General features: G+C 39.2%; 1 protein-coding gene across 3 annotated transcripts in view; it reads left to right on the top strand.

Annotated features, from left to right (window-relative positions):
• Stxbp6 (syntaxin binding protein 6) overlaps nt 1-17922 on the top strand; it is a 226511-nt gene that overhangs the window by 71573 nt on the left and 137016 nt on the right. The gene's annotated exons all lie outside the window — the stretch shown is intronic.

Below are 17922 nucleotides of genomic sequence, written 5' to 3'. Positions count from 1 at the left end.
TTACCCTCTTGTCTGTCAGCTGAACCCCTAAATTTCTTTCATGCTTTTTTATATGCGAGGGAATCATTAGCCAACAGTTTGCATGCTATAGTAAAACTTGGGCTTTTGAATCAAACACCCATAGGCAGATTTTTAGACACTACCTGCGTGAATGTGCACAGATACCACTGAGTCAGGCTACTTCCTCTTGTGTGCTGTTTCCTGAGCTCTGAGGCTGATTGTTTGGAGTGATTGTAAGATGAAAGGTAACATATATACTGCATCTTACTTTTCTTCTGGTATCTAGTGGTTGCTATTGAATGGAAGCTGCTGCTATGAGAGTTTACTGCTCAGTTGGTTCACTATGGTGGCACTGGTCTCAGGGAACCTGCTATAGAAAGTAGAGTCCTATCCACAGGTCACCTCCCCAATGTTCTGTGCTCCAAAGAGCACCCCTACTTCCTCTGTATTGCTGCTCTGGACCACTGCTCATTACTGGCCTATGCCCAGGTATAAGGATCGTACTAAGAGCATAGGCAAGTAGGACAGTTTGAATGTCCCTAAACATTGCTGGTGATAAAAGCTCTTGCCACCAATTTCTCTCACAGACATTCTGTTTTAACTGTCAACCTGACACTGGAAATACACCTGGAAAAAGCATCTTAATGAGGAACACCTAGGTCAGGTTGGCCAGAGGGCATGTCTGTGAGGGACTGTTTTGATTGTTAAATGATGTAGGAAGATGGGAGAAGAAAGCTAGCTGAGAGCAAACCCATAAAGATACATGTGCTCTTGACCATGGGTGTAAGGCTTTTAGTTCCTGCTTTAACTTGCTGCGGTAATGAATTGTAAACTGAATCACGAGTCAGATAAACCCTTTCTCCTTCCATGTTTCCTTTGGTCACAGTATTCTATTACGGTAACAGAAATGAAGTTAGGACTCATGCCTAGAGGGCTGTGTGTAGTGGACAGGGTATTTATACACTATGATATCTGTTCTTATCAACAAGGACAACAGCCAGATGCTTAGGAAGCAGAATAAACAAGCAAGCAAGCAAGCAAACACAAAAGTGATGAGTTTTTCCTTTATGCATCATGGTGAAGACCCAGAGGCTTCAGCAGGATAAAAGCAGAGGGTTGCATGAGTGGCTTGTGGATATTTTGGCATAAGACTCCCTGGTCAACAGAGATAGATAGCAGCTAACATGTTCAAGTGTGCATCTCATGAGCCCTTTTCCTACATGTGATGAGGTAACCCTGTCAGCCATTCTCCTTAAGAAAGTTATTCTCTCATCCTGTCATACTTAACATGATTCCTATGGACCAAGGGTTGAGCAGTAAGGAACTTTCAGATGAGAACAGTCAAAAGTAGCTATAGTAATTGAACATCTGTTAAATGCCAGTCAATGGACTGCAACAGCTTATGTGTACAATTTCGTTTAATGCTTATTCTAGTCTTCCCAGGCAGGTTCTCAGGACCTGCCCAAGTGCTGGATTTGCAGTCATGTGCTTCCATGCCCAGCTTCCTTCCTTCCTTTTCTAGACTTGTTGCCTATATTGGTTTTTACCTCCTGGGATGACACAGTCTTTCTACCTTAGTGTCCAAGCAGCTGGTACAACAGCATGTGCCACTGCTCGGCAGGGCCTTCCTTTTGTTAATAGTATGTAGGTCTGCTTAGTAAAAACTTCCTTTCCTTTTAGGTCATCTGCCCATCTCTGTTATGCAGAGCAGTTCCATGGCAGCTCCCCATTTCTGGCTATTAAACTGATTTTACTGCAAGGAACACTGGAAGTAAAGCAGCCCCAGGATTCTCACTTTATTTAGAAAAGAGTTAAGGTTGGAAATGACTTTAGTTCCCTTTTTGTTACCTTAGTTAAAGGACTCCTCTTTTCCTCCCCCCCCTTCTCTGTGTGTGTGTGTGTGTGTGTGTGTCTGTGTGTGTGTCAGGAGGGTGCATATGAGCAAAGGCCCACTATAAGGTGTCCTATATCATTTTCTGTCTCATTCCTTTGATCTAACTGTACCTGGAACTCACTGTTTTTTTTGGCTAGGTAAATCTCAGCACCTCCTTAATCTGTCAATGCTGCCATTTCAAGCACATATGGGCTCTTTTTGTGTGGCTACTGGAGATGAGAACATGAGTCCCCATTCATGCAGCAGATCCCCAAGTAGCTTCTTGCACTTATTCCTGAGATGATAGACGGGCTTATCTTCCTGGAAAAAGTGCTGGTCACTTTCATCCCTAAGCTACCAGCTCCTTAGCTGCCTCCTCCTTGCAGGAGTACAGTTCCTGCAATTATATTCAGTGATCATGGGAGTATGGTAGTTCCACACTGAAGGAACGATTGTAGCCCTCAGAGTGGCTACAATCTACAGCCACTACTTGCTAAATAATGGCAAGTCCAATTTGAGTTTTGCACGTCTGTGTCTCTTGTATCTATCCCTATCAAAGGACCTTTCTTTCTCTTATAGGGCAGTACAGGAAACATGGTATGGAAAAATAATGAAAAATTGTTTATCTTAATCAGATCTTACCAGAGGTTACAAAGGAGGGAGCTACTGACACAAGAGTAGCACCTAAGACTGCCTGTATCCACATGCTACTTTCAAGGCCTGTAGAGAGTTGTTTTCAGTCTTGTGGCTTGTTCAGCAAATGATTATTACAAAATACACATGCATCCACACATGCACAAGTGCGCGTACAAACACAGACACAGACACATACACATACGATTTTGGGGTCAGGGGCATGGAAGAATACATAGTTTAAGATAGAAAAACTATGTTTAGCTTAGATTGTAAACACGGGTTACATGGGAAGTTCAAGGCATAGTAAGGTTGGTTATATTGTTTCCTTAAAGGCAAATTAAGCTTAAATGGGCTGAGTATACACACACTAGGGAAACAGATTTGGTCCATAGTTTTAAATGGTTTCATGGCATGTTATTAACTCGTTTGGAAGTACAGGAAAATGTTCAATTTGTGCAGGTCAGAATTACTTTCTGAAGAAGTTATTACCACAGAAGGATATACTGTCTTCTTATTTCCTCTTCACCATCTCCTCCATCTAACCCCAAATTAGCAAGCAACATTCTATATGCTCTGTATGCCTCTTACCTTGGTCAGGTCTATGTCCATTTTTAAGATATTGGCCCTTATGATAGTATCAGTCATTTAAAGCCTCATTACTACCATTTAGCCTGAGTGACCATTTACCATGCTGGCTTTGTTATTATGGCTCTCTAGTATAACTTGAAATCAGGTATGCTGATACCTCCTACAGGATTATTTTTGCTCAGGATTGCTTTGTGTGTCTTGAGTTTTTTGTGTTTCTATGTGAATTTTAAAGATGATTTCCACCTCCATTTCTGTGAAGAATGTCATGTGAAATTTCATGGGTATTATATTAAAACTATAGATTTCTATTTAGCTATATAGATTTCTATAAAGCTATTTTCACAATATTCTTCTAATCTATGAGAATGGAAGGTCTTTCCATCCTGTAATGTCTTCTTTGATTTCTTTCTAAAATGTTTTAAAGTCTTCACTGTAAAGCTATGTTGCTTCCATAGTTAGGTTGACTCTAAGACTTTTGTTTTGAGGCAACTGTAAATGGGAGTTTAGTTGATTTCTTCAGCTTGTTTTTTTATTGATAAATACGAAAGCTACTATTTTGGTATGTTAATTTACTGAAAGTGCTTATCCTAAGAGTTTTCTGTTATGGTCTTTTTGTTTAAGATTGTTTTATTCTTTGTATGTGTGTATATGTGTGTGTGTCAATCAACATGCAAGTGTCTGCAGAGTCTAGAATAGGTTGTTGGATCCTCTGATGCTGGAGTTATAAAGGAGTTATGTGGCTCCTAACATGGGCACTAAGAAGTGAATGCCAGTCCAGTAATGACCAACAAATGCTCTCAATAGCTGAACCATCTCTCCAGAACTTTGTAAAGTCTTTATGATCTCTTGTGTATGTAATAATACCATCTGCAAATGAAAGTATCTATTTCTTTATTTCCTTCTCTTATAGTATTGTTCTAGCTAATATTTCAAGCACTGTATAGAATAAGATTTTAGAAATTTATACCCCTGCCTTGTTCCTTACTTTCCTGGAAATATTTTGGATTTTTCCCCCACTTAATACAAAGTTAACGTTATGTTTGTTATATATAGGTTTTACTGTATTATGGCAAGTTCCAGTTGTCCTTAATCACTTTTGAAGCTTATCATTGAAGATGGGTTTTGTAAAACCTTTCTGCATCTATTGAGATATGTCTTGGTCAGTGTTCTATTGATGTGAAGAGACAGCATAAAGAAAGCACTTAATTGGGACTTGCATACAGTTTCAGAAATTTAGTCTATTATATTATGATGGGAAGCATGGTGGCACATAGGCAGACATGATACTGGAGAAGTAGCTGAGATTCCCACATCTATAAATTAGAAATGTAGGCATCAGGAAGAGAGAGGCTTGGAATAGGCTTTTTGAAATCTCAAAGCCCACCCCCAGTGATGTGCTTACCCCAACATGGCTGCATCTCCTAATCTTTTCAAATACTGCCACTTCCTGGTGACCAACTATTCAATTCTATGAGCTTATGGGAACCATTCTCATTCAGAACAATCATATTCCACTCCCACTTCTTGGCCCTGGTGTTCCCCTGTACTGAGGCATATAAAGTTTGCAAGACAAAGGAGCCTCTCTTCCCAGTGATGGCCGACTAGGCCATCTTCTGATACATATGCAGCTAGAGACATGCGCTCTGGGGGTACTGGTTAGTTCATATTGTTGTTCCATCTATAGGGCTGCAGACCCCTTCAGCTCCTTGGGTACTTTCTCTAGCTCCTTCATTGGGGGCGCTGAGGCACATAGTTTTAACTAGTTCATTGTTATCACAAATTATCATAAAGATTGTTCCCCCTTTAAGACATATTAATGCCTTTCTTTAGACATGGAATCATTTATGAAAAATATCGAAGATATTTGAACACTCAAGCTAGCCAACAGCTCTTTAGCAGAAATTTAAGGAAATACATATGTATTAAGCATTTGCATGTGCTTACAAACAGGCAGAGAAATAAAATGTGTTTTGGGTCATCCTTTTATTTTATAAGCTTCCTGGTTTGGTGTCTTCCTCTGGACCCAGTTGCTTTTGAGTCACATCTTTGTGGACTTTGTTTATTTGAAAAATCTATTTGCAGTGTTAAGCAAAACTTGTATGTAGTTATATAAGTTGCTTATTTGATTCTCTCTCTCTCTCTCTCTCTCATGTGTGTGTTTGATGAATACCAACAGTTTAAAATTTTCTCAACCTAGAACCTTTGTTCTAATGACAATGGGTTTTAATTATGGGATCGAGAGGAATATTTCATGTTGGAAAGCATTAAATGATGCTTGCAGGACATATGAAGTCTTAATTCTGTCACTTCAAAATGTGGTTTCATGTACAGCACCTATAAAAGAAAAATATGAAATTATACAGTGGTTTTAGTAGGACTTTTCCATATCATTTAATTTGAAATAAGCTTATGTGTGTTGATGGTATTTTCTAAGGATACTGTTTTTAAATCTTTTAATGAAAATTGTAAATGTACAGGAGTAGAGAGACTAGTTTAACCAAACCCTATATATTTGCTATCTAGTTAATATGCTATCCTCCTGGCTTGTTATCTTGCATCTGTTTCTTAACCACTTTCCACTGAATTACTTTTGTAAATATAATATCTTATTTATTCATATTTCAATTACTCTCTATTTAAATATATTTAAAACCATTTTAAATGTAATCAAAATAGCAATATTACAACAATAGATTCAGCATTCAACTTTGGTGACTTGACTGCCTCAGGTGAATTTATGTATAAAACATGAAAATTTAATGAAACTAGATGGTTTCCTAAGTAAAAATACAGTACCTAAAAGAAATAAATAAAATGACCTTTATAATAGCAAGAAAATTAAAATGTAGAAAAAATTTATGTCTCTTCAGTTTAGCAATTATGTAAAAAATAAGTAAAAACAAACAAAAATATAAAAATTACATTTGTATTAAATGTATACAACTTTTCTCCTTGTCATTATTTGCCAAATAATGCATATTTGCAACTATTTGCATAGCATTTGTATTGAACTAGATTATTAGTCTTCTAGAAATACTGTAGAGTATGTTGGAGGATTTATAGATTATGAGCAATCACCATACCATTTTATTTATGTGATGTGAGCATTCCTTGATCTTGGTATTTCTAGGGTTGCTGGTCCCTATACACAAGGATATCCAGGGACTGCACGGTTGTATTGACAAAAGGCACCATTATTTTGTTGTTGTTGTTTCTAATACTGCCATTTAGATTTGCATGTTTACGACTTTTGCATTAAAGAGCTTGGCTTCATCCTCTCAGTGTTGTTCATGGGATTCATTCCTTCTTGCTGCATGTAGCTGTAGTTCTCACTGTCATTGCTAAAGAGGATTTGATCATAAAGAGCACCACTATGTTTCATGCTAGTGTTGATTGACTTTTAGAGGTGTTCCAAGTTTAGGCATTGTGGGTGGGGTTGCTCTGTGATGTTTCAGACATATATGTGCTTGATGTTTAGACTGACATATTCTTTTAGGTCTATATTAGGGATAAAGTTCTCAGGTTGAGTCATACATGCCTTTTTAGTTTTGGTAGATAGAGAATTCCCATTGGTGATATCTATTACACTCTTCCCAGGCATATACTGAGCACAGTAATTTCACAGGTGTTCATTTTTTCTTTCAAAGTATTTGGTAAGCAGGAAGGTTACTGAATGAATTTGAAATTTGGCAGGTAGGTTACTATTTTTGTTAACTTAAAATGCTAAAGGAAATTGATTTTTGGTCAGATTAAAGGCTTTTTTGTATGTATATTCTATACTGTGAAATATTTTCATCAGTGGATTATCTCAGTCGGTTAGTAACTGCCTGAATTTGTTCTGTCTGTCCTTGTAAAGACATTTGAGAAGGGTTTGCCCTGATTCCTCTGGGAAACAAATGCATTATTTGCATAAATGTCTACTTAGGGTATCTGATGAGTGAATTATATTCTTGATCCATTCCTAGCTTCTCTTTCTGTGCTTGACAGTGGCCCTTGATGGTAATAGATTTTGTGTGTGTGTGTGTGTGATTCCTGGGAATATGTGGGCTGGGCCTCCTGGCATCCCACTGAAAAGATCCTGCATGTCCTCATTTAGTTCTCCATCGATGCTCTTGCACCACACTGTGCTTCTTGGTCCCTGTTTCCACAGAAAGCCATCTGTGTCCCCTTCTGTAGTTGTTGCATCATGGCTGTCAGCACTATGAGAGCACCAGATGTAGCTTATAATTCAACCAGAGAGGCTGAAATCTGTGAGTTATCTTGCTTTCTTAATACACGTGGAGCTCTGTATTAAAATCACATTCCTCCATTGCTTTCTTTCCAGAAAACTTGTCCCACTTCGTTCATCAATATTCGATCACTCGAGGGAGATTTGTACTAAGACATGAGCCACTTTAGTTCACTGGTTTCTAAGAACTTGACCCACAGGAGTCCACCATGGACTCTGCCTTTGTATACTTGAGCTTCTGAGCAGTTTCGTAGGGATTCATATTACATGTCTTTTCCTCTTAAGTTTTCAAGCTCTGGTGATTCGTTCTAGCTGCTCAACATGATAGCCTATGCCATTTTGGTCTTCTAGCTCCTTTCAAAGGGCAGTCCCTCAGTATTTAACAGCCTCATACTTTGTCATGCTCCTCTGGCTATCATGTATCCAACACTCTGTAAAACTGTTCTTGCCAGCAAACTGACAGCACTCCTGTGTGCTCATAGAAGAAGCTACCCATGGATTACAGACTGTCTGCCTTCCATCATCCCCCTTAGCATTATGTGGGCCACTTCTCCTCTTCTACCTTGTTGCTTACTTTTGTTTTTGTTTCTGTTGTAAATCTCTAGCACCATTAACTCTTAAATATGGAGACCCCTGGGTCTCTGTTCTAAGTGATCCTCTTTCACACTCTCTCTGATTTTCTACTTTGTCAGTAGGAAAAGTTAATAAATGCTAGGGGATACTAGTACGTTTATATTTAAATTATAGGAAAGTGATAATAGTACAATGAAAATTAGCATAAACTGTCCAGAATACAGAAAAATATAGCAGAAACTATACAATTTTATGTTATTTTCTAATTTTTGTCATAATTTCTTTTAAGGTAAGGTCAATTTTTTGGCGATAGAATGATTGAACTTACCCTTCTTTGATTTCAAATTTCATCATAATTTTAATTCACTATTAATTGTTACATGGTCTGTCTAAAAACCCATATATTCAGTCTGTCAGATGATATAAATATTTTAATATAATTTGACCCATCTTACCATTGTTGTACTCTCTTGACTGAAAGTATTTTGATCATCTTTAAGTCTAGTGTGCATGTGACTGAAAGCCATTTAGTGACTAATTCTAGAGAAAACTTGTTAGATTATGTTTCTAAGTGAGTGACTTTGGTGAAGGACTCATGGGTTAGCAATCCCTTAGGACAGTGCCTAGCATAGGCAATGTTCAATGTCAATGGTTGCTATTATTTTTGCTCTTGTAATGTAAGAAATTTCTTTTGAAAAACGATTTCATTAATTTATGTATATTCATGATATGAAATGTGTCTGTGTATGGGTTTGTGCTCATGGATATAGTGTCTACAGAGGGCAGAACAGAAAATCAATCCCATACAGCTGGATTTACAAGTCATAGTGAGCTGCCCTATGTGGGTTCAGGGAACTGAACTCTCATCCTCTGAAAGTGCAGCAAGAAAGTACTCTTAACCACTGGGCCAAACCACCATTTATAGGAAATAAGTGCAGATGCTCTTGAAATCAAAATCGCCTGGTTTATTCCTATATAAGAGAGAGTTGGAGGTCTATTTTTAATACTTAATAAATTATGAGTCCTTAAAGGCATATCTTTTAAGATACCATGTCAGTCACTGGTGAGCGGTACAGAGACATAACTACACAGGGTCACCTTCAGCAGCCTTAGCAGTTTGCCCTCACCTCAGTATAGGCTAAAAAGGGATTTGTGGCTTTGATGTGGAAATGGATTTCAAGCCTGACCAGTTTGGAGCAGACTTGGTGCGTTTTATTAAATACAATTTAATGTAGACTTTATCTCTAGGGTTGGATGAAATGGACAGTCGGAAAGAAATACCCAAGTGTACTTTCTGCAAGACTGTCACAATTAAGTAACCTAGCATTAGCCACACACATCATTTTTGTAGCTCTCAAGTTGTTTTAAAAAGATTGATAAGAAACCTTCCTTCCTCCATTTTCATTTCTCTTTGATAAGACAGATAGTTATAGGGATGCTGTGGATGGAATTAAGATCTCATTAGAGAAACTGGAATCTAGAAGAGTTGCACAAGGGACTTCGTATATGTCCTTTCTAGCTAAATGGGGTCACTGTTGTGATTCTTTTAAACTAAGGGTTTACATCTGGGAAGGGAAAAGTCCTTAAGTGATTATTAATTGTGCTGGAAATCATGCTTTCCTGCTGGCAGAGAATCTTCAACCAGGTTCCTGGGTGAGGGACTCCCTTGTTTCTCATGTTTCTATATCTTCTCTGCCTTTCTGTTCTGCCTCAGTCACGTACAAAGTTGATTGAGATATGTGAAGATCGTGAGATTTAAGACTGGAAAGTGGAGCAAAATAAGAAAGAAAGATATTTATAAAAGTAAGATGCACAGACAGGAAGAACTAGGGTAAGAACATGGTAGCCATGTGTCTCTTCTGTGTGAGTGTTCATGGTCTAGAGTAGCAATGGAAAAGGTGGCATGGGGGACCTTGGCTTAAAACTCTTAACTACTTAACTAGGTAGACTTGGAGTACTGAAAAGCCCCTCAAGTTTAAGCTTTTAATCTTTGAACTCAGTGTGACGAAGGCAGAGTGCAGTGTGCTCTGTTCGAAACTTTGACATTTTCAATGGAATGGAATGCAACACAGGGGCGTCCAAGAAAGCCTTCCTACGATTTGTCATGTGCACCCAACAAAGTGCTGCCTGTGTGCACAGTCAGCTGATGGGTGAGGACTGAGCGACCCTGATGCGGTTAAAAATAACTTTAATTAGAACTTTGTCCCTGCAGCTTTGAAATCCAGAAAAACTGATGTCTGTGGTTCTGCTTCTGCCAGTAATCTGAGCCTGCCCTGCCCCAGCTGGGACTTCTAGTTTGCTCCTTTGGTAGAGGGGTAGCATGCCACCTCACCTCAGAGTTCAGCAGAGTTCCTCATCTTTGTGTATGGTAAGCAGGCTGCTGTTGCTCCTAGGCAACAAGCTGCATCTGACTGCTAAAGAAATGGTGGAGAAATGTTAAGGGCAGAAAACAAAGAGCAAATTCACCAAGACCTGACCGAAAACTAAACCAGAACAAACGCCAAAACCGTGATTTCTCTTTCAAATCTGTTTGGAGGGAAAGCAAGTCATTTACATGTTCAAGATTCTTAATACCAAAAAGCCAAAGATGAATTCCAGTTACAGCATTAGGATGCAGCTAATTAGCTGCCACCAAATTAGCCTTTTTAAATAAGAGAATGTGTATTCAGTTGAGTTCTCTGATGCTTTAGAGTCAAAACTAGAGCTTGTACTGTTGGAGGTTTTTAATGAATTGTTGGAAGGCTATTCTAATGATCGAAACCATGTTTTAGTTCTTTCTGTGAGTTACAACCCCAAAATAGGGCCATACCTTTTATGGAACTTTTTTTTTTTTTTTTGTGCTGTAAAAAGGCCAGTTTTCATTATAGGTAGCAATTACATTTTAAATGCCCTCTTGTTCAGAACAAAATCTGTCAGCTTTCATCCAGTTTACCTTTGAAATGAAAAATTCAGAATTAAATTACTAACTGACATAAAGACTGTAAGACTGCTGAAAAATATGCAAATTTTAAAGTTTCAACACCCAGGGAACATTTAGAGTGACTCACTGACCAGTTAGGACTCTGTCCTGCTAACCTTATCCACAAATGGCAGCTTATATAACTCACAAGCTTATGGTTCCGCCTCGAACTCCAGTGGTTGTCTTGGTTCCTCTGCTCTGCACCTCTGTCTTTGTCACCTGATTCTATAGGCCTGCCTTCACTGGACCCTCTCAGATGACAGGGTGTCTTCAGTGGCCACAACTCAGTGGTCACAGGGTTTATCCTACAAAGGAGTGAGATGAGGATGAAGCAAATTATCTGCCTGTTTTTCACGTGATCACCCAAATGAAGGTGCTGTTGAAGAGGCAAGGATAAGATGTTGCTCAGCAACACTCTCAGCCTCTGGTTCCTGAAGGTCTCACCTCAGAAGCTCCAGGCATTTCTGGTCTTTGGTACCTTTTTTCTAGTAACTCTGGGGAGGTTCTGTTTGCTCCAATGGTTTGGAACTGTCCCATCTATTCCTGCAGCCACAAGCTATCTGTGGGTGGTTCTTGATCATTTGCAATTAAAAATAACCCCAGTTAAATGGTGGAAGTCAAACCTATCAGACTGAAGATTTAGTGTAAAATTAAGAATGTAGAATAATGTAATATCCTTTCTGTTTGCTGCATGCTACATTAAATACATTGTGTCAATGTTACCTGTTTCTTTACAGCTGTTATTGTATATCTGTTAGAAAAATAAGAGTTAAGTCCAATATGGTGATACACACCTTTAATTCCAGCCCTCACGTTGCTATGGCAGTGGTATTGCTCTATGGTTCAAGGCCACCCTTGGTTACACAGGAGAACCAGACCAGTCACAACTATATACATGGTTCATGGAGAGAAGGAAGAGGAAGAGGAAAGAGAGAGAGAGGGGGGTTTTGTTTTTCTTTTCTGTTGTAAAACAATGATCTAGAATTTGTGTGTCAATATGTGGAGATGCTTAGTACTCATGAATTGCACATAAGACTTCAGTAAACATTTGTTGACAACTTAGACTAAGGGAGAATGACCATTGTCATCAGTTGAACAGCAATAATTCTTGATCTTTACCTCTCCAATTTGGCCATTTCATGCTATAATGACAAAAAAAGAGTAACACTTTGAAATGTGCCTGGAGCCATCCTTTGTAGTCCCTTGTTATTGAATCTGTGGCCGAAGCGTTTCATTTAGCTCTGTTGTTTATAAAGGAACCTACCACTTTTTCGACTGCCAAACTGAGCAAAAATGATCAGAATCAAGATCGTCCAATCCAGAATAGAAGGCAGGAAGATCCCCAGATATGCAAAGCTGCATTTTTCCATATGGTTTGTTAGGCATTACGTGTGTCTTGTCCACCAGTGCACCACAGGGATGAGAGTGTTCAGTAAGGGCAGACAACCTCTTGGTACCTGGCTTCATCAAACCTTTAACTGTACCTCCTGAGATGAGGCCAATGAACGCTGCAAGGTTGGTTTCCATTTACAGAATCTTAAGGTAGAGCTAGAATTTATTTTTTCGATTTCCACTCTCTTGCTCTCAGGGAGCCTTTTCTTTCTGTGTATATGGCTCCTTTTTGAGTGTTTGCAATTGGTCACATACACATTCTTTTTGCCCCTCTCTGGACACCAGCCCTCTCCCTTTGAAATTCTGCCAAGAAGCCTATTTGAACATGGTAAATGTGTGTTCAGGATTCCAAGCCAGCAAAGTGGATTTTTAAATAACAGTGTCCAGGAGGACAGAAGAGGACTGGACGTTGAGTAGTAAGTTGGAGCCTTGTGAATGCTTTGAGACATGAGTCAACAGGGAGACACTTTCTATTCTACTGCCAAAATGGCCAGGCCTGGTATACCTCCAGCATAGTAAGCAAATAGTCTTTAAAAACTGAAACACTAACATAAGTTAACTTTTTGTGTTTTCCTTATTAAAATGTCAAAGAACAGTTTTCCCTAAACAGTCTGGAAAGAAATCTGGTGTAACTGGTGCTTGCCTTAGAAGACTGCAGAGGTAGCTTCTGCTATGCAGCAAAGAAGGCCCTCCAGGAGGAGAGTTACCTTCTTGCTGGAACTTGAAGGTGATGCAAAGGACAAAACTATTTGGGAGAAGTGGAATCTCATAAAAACTAACTACTTGCAAGACTAAGATTTTGAGATAAAAGATGGTTTGCTTATGTGGGCAGCAGATAGCATTTGGTAAGACAGTCCCAGCAGCTTATCTATAGCACACTATGGTTAATGTTGCCCTTGTACTTAAAACAAAAGGTTTTGAGGGGATTTCTGTGGTCACAGATCTGGGTAGCCAAATTCTACATTTTCAGTTTATTAGCCAAATACCAGGATCTGGTTATCCCTCTAGAGTTTAATGCAGCAACATTGTCTTGTACAATGTGTATATTGTAGATAAATAAGCAGAATTGTTTTTGTCCCTACATAAAGGTAGTAAGAACCTTTTTGTGTATAAATTTGCATTAATTAACATCCTGTTTTATCTTTCAAAGTAGCAAAGAATAAAGTGACATTTTTTATTGGCAGTTCTAAAATGCCTCCTATATATAAAACCCAGAACACTGAGAGCCTGCATAAACCAGCTAATTTTCTTTGATTTCAGCTAAATGTTTGCATGGTTCATACACAGACAGCAAAGCTTACTGTCAGAAACAGTAGTAGTTAAAGATAACACATCCAAGAAAATATTTGCTTAACATTTTTTCTTCATGTTTCTGAGCATACACATATTTAAATGTCAATCAGCTATGATTTTTATAAAGGTGATGTCAGTTACTGAATTACATGCATTTCTTAGTCTCCTTTCTTTCCTTCCTCCCCTCCCTCCCTCCCTCCCTCCCTCCCTCCCTCCCTCCCTCCCTCCCTCCCTCCCTCCCTCCCTCCCTCCCAACCCCATTCCCCTTCCCTTTCTTTCTTTCTTTCTTTCTTTCTTTCTTTCTTTCTTTCTTTCTTTCTTTCTTTCTTTCTTTCTTTCTTTCTTTCTTTCTTTCTTTCTTTCTTTCTTTCTTTTCTGTTTTTATTTTTTTAATTTATTTTTTTAATTAGCTGTTTTCTTCATTTACATTTCAAATCCTATCCCAAAAGTCCCCCACACGCTCCCCCACCCACTCCCCCACTGGCCCACTCCCACTTCTTGGCCCTGGCGTTCCCCTGTACTGAGACATATAAAGTTTGCACGATCAATGGGCCTCTCTTTCCACTGATGGCCGACTAGGCCATCTTCTGATACATATGCAGCTAGAGACACGAGCTCTGGGGGTACTGGTTAGTTCATATTATTGTTCCTCCTATAGGGTTGCAGACCCCTTTAGCTCCTTGACTACTTTCTTTAGCTCCTCCATTGGGGGCCCTGTGTTCCATCCAATAGCTGACTGTGATCGTCCACTTCTGTGTTTCTGTGTTTGTCAGGTCCTGGCATAGCCTCACAAGAGACAGCTATATCTGGGTCCTTTCAGCAAAATCTTGCTGGTGTATGCAATGGTGTCAGCATTTGGAGGCTGATTATGGGATGGATCCCCGGGTATGGCAGTCTCTAGATGGTCCATCCTTTCGTCTCAGCTCCAAACTTTGTCTCTGTAACTCCTTCCATTGGTGTTTTGTTCCCAATTCTAAGAAGGGGCAAAGTGTTCACACTTTGGTCTTTGTTCTTCTTGAGTTTCATGTGTTTTGCAAATTGTATCTTGTATTTTGGGTATTCTAAGTTTCTGGGCTAATATCCACTTATCAGGGAGTACATATCATGTGAGTTCTTCTGTGATTGGGTTACTTCACTCAGGATGATGCCCTCCAGGTCCATCCATTTGCATAGGAATTTCATAAATTCATTCTTTTTAATAGCTGAGTAGTACTCCATTGTGTAAATGTACCACATTTTCTGTATCCATTCCTCTGTTGAGGGGCATCTGGGTTCTTTCCAGCTTCTGGCTATTATAAATAAGGCTGCTATGAACATAGTGGAACATATGTACTTCTTACCAGTTGGAAAATCTTCTGGATATATGCCCAGGAGAGGTATTGCTGGATCCTCTGGTAGTACTGAACACTCCTCCATTGTTGGTGGGTTTGCAAGCTTGTACAACCATTCTGCAAATCAGTCTGGCGGTTCCCCTTCTGTCTTTCTGTCTTTCTTTCTTTTTCTCAGTTTTTACTACCTCTGAAATTGAGGTGTAACATAAGACCGGTGATGTCTTTAAATAATTATCAATCAGGTGCTATTCTCATCATGGTTACCATTGATAGCTTTGGTCAGCCTGACTGCTGCCATCACCTGAGTAAATTAACTCTCTCCAATAGAGGGCCTTTGGTATATCAACTGTGTACCTCAGGTAGGCCTCATGCCCAGCAGTAGCTGGCCAGCACTAAAGAGACTCCCTGGTTTTAGTGGCCTTTTCTCCTAGGGTTTTTTTTTTTTTTTTTTTAAGAGAGAGGAAGACATGAAGATGGGTGGAGGAGAAAGAAGAACATCTGAGAGGAGTTGGGGGCGGGAAAGAATAAGATTAACTACACTGTGTGAAATTCTCAAAAAGTAAATTAAAAAATGAAAAAGAAGTTGAATATTTAAGACCCTTTAAATGTCTTCAAAAAAGACAATGCTTCATAGGGAATATTATTTTTTTTTTGATTTTTAATATTTTTATTACATATTTTCCTCAATTACATTTCCAATGCTATCCCAAAAGTCCCCCATAGCGCCCCCCACTTCCCTACCCACCCATTCCCATTCTTTTGGCCCTGGCATTCCCCTATATTGGGGCATATAAAGTTTGCAAGTCCAATGGGCCTCTCTTTCCATTGATGGCCGACTAGGCCATCTTTCCATACATATGCAGCTAGAGACAAGAGCTCCGGGGTTCTGGTTAGTACATCATGTTGTTCCAACAATAGGGTTGCAGATCCCTTTAGCTCCTTGGGTACTTTCTCTAGCTTCTCCATTGGGAGCCCTGTGATACATCCAATAGTTGACTGTGAACATCCACTCCTGTGTTTGCTAGGCCCCAGCATCGTCTCACAAGAGACAGCTATATTTGGGTCCTTTCAGCAAAATCTTGCTAGTGTATGCAATGGTGTCAGCGTTTAGAAGCTGATAATGGGATGGATCCCTGGATACGGCAGTCTCTATATGGTCCATCCTTTCATCACAGCTACGAACTTTGTCTCTGTAACTCCTTCCCTGGGTGTTTTGTTCCCAATTCTAAGAAGGTGCACAGTGTCCACACTTTGGTCTTCATTCTTCTTAAGTTTCATGCGTTTAGCAAATTGTATCTTATATCTTGGGTATCCTAAGTTTTGGGCTAATATCCACTTATCAGTGAATACATATTGTGTGAGTTCTTTTGTGATTGTGTTACTTCACTCAAGATGATGCCCTCCAGGTCCATCCATTTGGCTAGGAATTTCATAAATTCATTCTTTTTAATAGCTGAGTAGTACTCCATTGTGTAAATGTACCATAATTTCTGTATCCATTCCTCTGTTGAGGGACATCTGGGTTCTTTCCATCTTCTGGCTATTATAAATAGGGCTGCTATGAACATAGTGGAACATGTGTCCTTTTTACCGGTTGGGACATCTTCTGGATATATGCCCAGGAGAGGTATTGCTGGATCCTCCGGTAGTACTATGTCCAATTTTCTGAGGAACCGCCAGACTGATTTCCAGAGTGGTTGTACAAGCTTGCAATCCCACCAACAATGGAGGAGTGTTCCTCTTTCTCCACATCCTCGCCAGCATCTGCTGTCACCTGAATTTTTGATCTTAGCCATTCTGACTGGTGTGAGGTGGAATCTCAGGGTTGTTTTGATTTTCATTTCCCTGATGATTAAGGATGTTGAACATTTTTTCAGGTGTTTCTCTGCCATTTGGTATTCCTCAGGTGAGAATTCTTTGTTCAGTTCTGAGCCCCATTTTTTAATGGGGTTATTTGACTTTCTGGAGTCCACCTTCTTGAGTTCTTTATATATATTGGATATTAGTCCCTTATCTGATTTAGGATAGGTGAAGATCCTTTCCCAATCTGTTGGTGGTTTTTTTGTCTTATTGATGGTGTCTTTAGCCTTGCAGAAGCTTTGTAGTTTCATGAGGTCCCACTTGTCAATTCTCGATCTTACAGCACAAGCCATTACTGTTCTATTCAGGAATTTTTCCCCTGTGCCCATATCTTCAAGGCTTTTCCCCACTTTCTCCTCTATAAGTTTCAGTGTCTCTGGTTTTATGTGAAGTTCCTTGATCCACTTAGACTTGACCTTAGTACAAGGAGATAGGAATGGATCGATTCGCATTCTTCTACATGTTAACAACCAGTTGTGCCAGCACCATTTGTTGAAAATGCTGTCTTTCTTCCACTGGATGTTTTTAGCTCCCTTGTCGAAGATCAAGTGACCATAGGTGTGTGGGTTCATTTCTGGGTCTTCAATTCTATTCCATTGGTCATAGGGAATATTAAATGCCATGTGAACAAAGTGGTGTTTTATTATGTAAGTTTAAATCAAGAAGAGCCCTCAGTAAGTATAAAGAGTGGTAATCCGAATCTTGTTGCATTCTAATTGGTAGTCTACTGATTTAGTGTGGTATCAGATACCATATCTAAGAATCAGTGCTTATTACATATGTTACATATTATATATTAAAATTACATATATTGCATATTACATATATTCAGTTTATAAATCAGGACGTTTGAAAACTGAATGGATTTTTTCACAATATTCTTCCTGTGGATATATCTTCCACTTCTTCATTTCCTATGAACTACAATGTGGAATTGGCACTGTGACTTTCTTCCTAAAGCATGCCACCCTGGCTTTGTGCAACTAGCACATTCCCTTAGTGCCCACGTGACAGTTACCATATTCTTTTTCTGTGATCTATATTTGGTTTCTGAGGAGGAATGAACAGCAGTATTGATGCTATGGAAAGATTAGCCTACTCAAGAGATGCAGTTCTACTATAGGAACATGAGCTAATTACATATATTAAAAGTAAGTCATGTTTTGAGTTCTTTTAAGAGGGATATCTT

Source organism: Mus caroli, unplaced genomic scaffold, assembly GCF_978045245.1.
Source record: "Mus caroli unplaced genomic scaffold, Mus_caroli_1 scaffold_14, whole genome shotgun sequence".
NCBI lineage: Eukaryota > Metazoa > Chordata > Mammalia > Rodentia > Muridae > Mus > Mus caroli.
This window is presented reverse-complemented; position numbering and strand designations above follow the sequence as displayed.